Source organism: Babylonia areolata, chromosome 19 (genome assembly GCF_041734735.1).
Source record: "Babylonia areolata isolate BAREFJ2019XMU chromosome 19, ASM4173473v1, whole genome shotgun sequence".
Taxonomy (NCBI): domain Eukaryota; kingdom Metazoa; phylum Mollusca; class Gastropoda; order Neogastropoda; family Buccinidae; genus Babylonia; species Babylonia areolata.
In genome coordinates this window covers 53,636,126-53,642,629 of record NC_134894.1, presented here as the reverse complement: position 1 = coordinate 53,642,629, position 6,504 = coordinate 53,636,126, and positions in this window count along the sequence as shown.

Sequence of the window (6,504 nt, the reverse complement as noted above, 5' to 3'; positions counted from 1 at the left end):
ATATATATATATATATATATAAGGAATAGATTGATTTGGAAATAACGATGCTGTTATAATTGCTGCTACTCCTGTAATTGTTGCAACAACAACAACAGCACCACCAACAGTAACATAATTGCTGTAACAACAACAACAACAACAGCAACAACAACAACAAGAACAACAACAACAACAATAATAATAATACTGATAATAATAATAATAATATCAATGATGATAGTACTAAAATCATCATTCTCATCATCATCGTCATGATCATCGTCGTCGTCGTCGCCTTCATCATCATCATCATCATGATCCTTACCAATCCTGATAATCATCAGCAGCAACCAGAACCAGACCAACGATTGCAATAAATCCCTTTACTAATTCGTTAAAGTAATATGAAAAAAAAAAAAGAAAAAAAAAAGAGAGAGAGAAAGAAAGAAACAGATCATGCTGAAAATAGATTACGTCAAAATACCTAAAATTCAAGCAGCATAAAATGAACGCCCACGCCCAAATACACATTCGCTGATTCACCCATCCCTCTCCCCTCTCCCTACACGCAGGCACACACACACACACACACACACACACACACACACACACACACACACAGACACAGACACAGACACACACACACAATTAGACACACACACACACACACACACAATTAGACACACACACACAATTAGACACACACACACACACACACACACACACACACACACAACACCCTCCCACACCTCTCACACCCTACATGCACACCGAAAGTCATAATGAAAGTCGTCGCCGTCATCAACAAAATTATCATCACTTGCATCTTTCATCACAGTAAGACGAGGCCGAGATATCGGACAATAGTTTCGCAATGCCGGGATGACGGTACGGTTCAATGCCGAATGCTTTTCGTTTCTTTCTTTCTTTTATTCTTTCTTTTCTTTCCTTCTTTCACATTTTTCTTCTTTTTTTTTTTTTCAGCGTCGCGCCAGGAAGACAGAAGTATGTCAACGACGTCTGGACTGGTATGTTTCTGCAGACTCATCCACAATGAAAGCTATTTACGACAACAAACTCCACGGACTGCGTGTGTTTTGATCCCTGTCTTTTCTTCTTTTCTTTTTTTCTTCTGTCAGTCTTGTCTAAAGGTCACACCGCTTGCTCATACGTGTTCGATAGAAGGCACAGACACACAGAGAGGTAGACACACGCACACACATACATACACACATACATACATACATACATACACACACGAGGGTGCGTGCGTGCGCGCGCAAGCACACACACACACACACAAACGCACGCACACATAGAGACACACACGCACTTACACATACTCATAAACATATATAAACGCGCGCGCGCGCACGCACACACACACACACACTCACACACAGACCACATAGACCCACATACTCGGTCACACGCGTCCACATTCAAATGCAGACAGAGAGAGAGAGAGAGAGAGAGAGAGAGAGAGAGAGACAGAGACAGAGACAGAGACAGAGACAGAATGTGAGACAAATAATGAAGGTGCACTGGAGGGGTTAACAAGGATTGTTGGAATGTCAGACCAGTTTGGGAAAAATCAACATTGTTTCATGGGGTCTACGGAGGCTGCACTAATGCAACTTACTAATGACGTCAAAGTATGATCGACACGTACGTACACACTGTAAAGTTATTGCAAAACAAATAAGAAATAAATATATTTTGTTTCTCTCTCTTTTCTTTGAAACGAAGGAATGAATATGTTTGGTAAACGAGCATTCAGTCATCCGAATGTCAAAGAATGCACATTTTGTGATTTGACCTTTTGGTGCTTTACTCTGTCTTTGTCTCTGTCTCTGTCTCTCTGTCTCTCTCTCTCTCTTTCTCTCTCTCTCACACACACACATCACCGTCTCCAATGAAATATTAGTCTTCGGTTTAGACTTTTGCTTTCATCCCTCAACAAAGAGATAACATGGAGCTTTTATCGCATATTCATTAACTCTCTCCATACGAACGGCGAAAGAGACGACGTTAACAGCGTTTCTCCCCAATTACCATCATCAAAATATTACAAATGGAAGGCTCTTGCACTGAAGAGGTGAATGTTGACAAAGAATACCACAATTCTGACAACGAAAGCTAAAGGTTGGGTCATTCAGACACCCACTGGACATCCGAGGGGTCTGTGTAGAGGAGAAGAGAGGACTGGCCGTACTGAGTGAGTTAACGCCTTTTGAAGAAGTGCAGGTGCCTACTAATTAGAAAGTAATATAGTGTTTTGAAACTTGCATCTACAAGATAATCATTTAGATCCTAAAATGGACGCATACTACACAGCAGAATGGGGCTACCACGATTATTTTACATCCCATAATACGAATTCAAGAGGTGTGGTTGTGCTGTTTAACAATAGATTTGAATACACACACAAAAAAAGAGAAAAAAAGAAAAGAAAAAAGGAAAGGTTGATAAAGATCCTGATGGACACTTTATGTTCATTTCATTTGGCTTTATGGAAAATATTTTTTTGTTTATCAATGTAATCATATGGCCAAAACAGAGTGAATCCAACGTTTTACCAAGAAGGTAAAGAACATAGTTCATTGAAGAATTAAGAACGCCAAACTTCCTTCTGAAGAGAAATATTATGCAATGAATGCGGTGTCCAAATAAAACCTCCTGCAAAAAACCGTTGTCGATTAGTTAACTGACCAAGTGAAACAGTATGCGACTGGCTGGCTGGTTGGATGATATATCTGATGTCTGTCCACACAAGTGGACGAGATGACTTTGGCCTGAATACAAAAGAATATGAAATTATCAACATTTGTCAAAAATAATTCCCACAATACAACTGTGGGTAGTTAGCGTGTTCATTGACGGAGTGTGCAGTCATGGAGTAACCAGCAGTTCATAAAGACCAGTTCCAAAGCTGAAACAGAAACAGATGGGAAGTCATTGTGATATGAATGACGTCCAGTATGGACACACAGCAACAACCTCCTCACAACAAGCCTCGGAGAAGATTGGGGAGAGTCATTAGCCGACAGTTCCTTCATTCCACAATCGTGAACAAACACAACTCGTAGAAAGAAAAACAAACAAACAACACCTTCATCCGTTGAATGCCTCATCTCCTGTTGGGAGTTGGGAGAAATGCTTTTCAAGACTTGAAAACGATGAGCATGGGGCAGCAATTAGGCGGATGTCATCTTCAACACTGTTGTCACTCACAACAGCATCTCGGTGAAATTTCAAAGTGAAAAAAAAAAGTGTTGCCATAGAGCCAGTTGATATTGAAATGTTTTGTCGATGCAGTTCTGCACGTGCGGAGGGATAGGGGACTGAAGCCAAGTGTTTCAATGAGAGTCGCCAGTGTGGTCTGCTGTCTCTGGTGAGTCAATGTGTCCATTTCATGCGATGCTACCTGCTTTTTTTGTGTGCTTTTTTTTCACTTTTTCAATTTGCATTTGTGTTACGTCACCAGAGTGCTGCCAAACTCCGAGTTGCCGTGGTGCGTTTCTATTTTTTGTTTTTTGTTGATTTACTGTGGTGCCCTTTATTTTCATCGTACATCAGGTACATATTGCAAGTGGACCCTCGGTTTATTGTCTCATCCGAAAGACCAGCACCCAGCCCATCACAGGAAGGGGGAATCGGGGTTCAAAGTCCGTCCGATCCAACACACAACTAACACTTGATATAACGACCAGCTGACAGAGAGGGCACACCCCTTGACAAGAAAAAGGCGGACCCGTCCCGCCTGTGAACTTGTCCGACTGCAAATGGGCGGATGTGCTCTGGCACTGCAGAATACGACAACACGGCGCTCCTAAATGGTGTGTCGAAAAAGGTGACAGCGCTCCCATTAACGGATGACAAAAACATGAAAACGTTCCTTTCAATCTGTGTGTAGTGTATTGAAGTATGTGTATTGTTTCATGTGAGGCGCTTAGAGTCCATCTATGGGGAGTTTGCGCCATATAAATACAATGTATTATTATTATTATTACTCCAGCAGACATAGTGAGTGATGATTGAATGGTTTTATTTTTACCTTCCTTCGGGAAGATTTTTGTATGACACTACTAGCAACAGTCACCGCAAATGACACATTCGGAAAGGCAATTTGTTTGGGAATTTAAAAAAATCCCGTCTGTTTAATTGTTTTAACAGCACTACACTCTACAAGGAGTTCGTCTTCTGTATGGAACCATGACGGCGGGACAGCAGGCATCACGTTGTGCTCCATTCTGACTGTGGACAAAGGGCATCGTCAATGCTGGAACTTCCCCCACTCTTTTTCCAGGAGCAAATTTGCTGTCGGAAGAAAGTTCGACATTTTTTTTCTTATTTGTTCCCTCTCCATTTTAATTCACGTCTTTCACGTGAAGTTTGTGTCTTTTTGTATAACTAGACTTGTTAATATCCGGCATTAGTTATTACATGTAAAATAATTGTGCTTTCTTTTTTTTTTCTTTTTCTTTCTTTTTTTTTTTTTACTCAGCTATTTTGTTCTGTCTCAGTAACTTTTTGTCTCGCAGCTATTGGGTTGTCAATGCAACGTTTTCAATCTTTTATCATTATGTTGATCAGATTTGTGTGTATTCATCTGCCTGTCTGTCTGTGTATCTATTATTTCCAAATTCTGTCAATCCACCTACTGCCAGCATGCTGATCTACAGTCTTCAGAACGGATGGAGATACTTTCAATTTTTTTTTTTTATCAGTATGTTGATCAGAATGTTTCTGTACTGATCGTCTGTCTGCCCTGTGTATCTTATCTACATGGCTGTGGACCCATCCGTTGCCAAAAACTATATTGTAAAAAGAAAGAAAGAACATTTTTATATTGAAAAGAAAGAAAGAAAGAAGGAAAGAAAGAAAAGATAGAAAGAACATTAATTTTCTTGGCATTTACCTCAGCTGACCGCCGGCGACGTGGTTATGAAAGGATCCTACATCAGAGCATGACACAGGTCAGCGCCCGGCAGTGTGTCCTGTCGTAAAGCCTGACCACCCACCACTGACACGTGTCAGACTGATACTGCAGACAAGTCATGAGGCTGGCTCGGTGCAGCTCACTACATAAGCGGTAGCTCGCATCATTTTTTTAAAATTTTGTTATTTTATTATTTATTTTTTGTGGACCGAGAGTTAGCCAACTTGGCGTTCACATATTTCAAACCGACGTTCCCTGTGTGTTAAATCGGGGAGACAGGAAGACGTTTATGTTTTTATCTTTATCTTTTTTGTGTTAGTTTTTGACAGTTTAGTTGCCAAGATCTTATCTGTGCCTTGGCGAAAGCATGGCGTATTGACGGCGACAGCAGACACGCTGAACACGTAAGTTAACACACACAGACCCATACACACACACACACACACACACACATGCACACGCCCACGCACACGCCTGGCTCCTGTCTTTCTGAACCAGTTGAGGAAGTTGCACGAGGAAGATGTCTTCCAATTTATTTTGATATATTTTTCACGGTGTTGTAACTCGGTAGTAACGAACTGACGATTAACCATGCAGGCGGAAAGATGATGCAGCAAATTTCTTTGTCAGCCTGGTGTAGTGGGGAAAAGATGATCAAATAAATCTCTCTGTGTGTGTGTGTGTGTGTGTGTGTGTGTGTGTGTGTGTGTGTGTGTGTGTGTGTGTGTGTGTGTGTGTTTGGGGGTGGCGAGAGGTGAGGGGTGAGAGGTCAGGCGCGTGCCTTTTTCGTGTAGACTTTTTTCGTGTCTGACTTTCTGTTTCAGTCTCTGGATCAATTAGGTATCCGTCGGTTTTTATTTTATTTTATGTTTTAAAAAAAAATATAACTTTTTAGGTGGGTATGGCGCGGTCTATCACACACACACACACACACACACACACACACATATATATATATTTTTATAAGCACACACACACATACGTCTCTTTCTTTTCCTGTCTGTCTGTGCCCGTCTTCTTCTGTCTGTCTGTGTGTCCGTCTCCTCTCTCTAGAGCACCATATCTCCCTCTTCTTCTGAGAAGTGTTTTTTTCCTTCTTCAACCCTCTTTTTTTTCTTTTTTTTTTTTTTTTTTACTTCGTTATCCCCCCCCCCCCCCCCTCCAAAGAACGTGAAGGACTCCACACCGATGAAATCTGAGTTACATCCCACTTCAAGGCGAAATGCACGTGTTGATTTTGAGAGCTTACACAAGCAGCAGCAGCAGCAGTAGAAGTAGTAGCAGCAGCAAAAGTAGCAGAGGTAACAGCAGTAGCAGCAATAGCTGCAGCAGTAGCAGCAGCTGCAGCAGAATAGTAGCAGTAGCAGCATCAGTAGCAGCAGCATCACTAGCAGCAGCAGTAGCAGCAACAGAAGAAGCAGCAACAAAAGTAATAGCAGTAGCAACAGCAGTAGCAGCAGCAGAAGATGCAGCGAAGCATCTGTTGCTGCCGTTGCCACCTCATTATCTCGGGGAGGAAAAAAAAACCCAACACCCTCGTGTTGTGCCATGTTATGGGATGAGGCTGGGATGGAACCTGG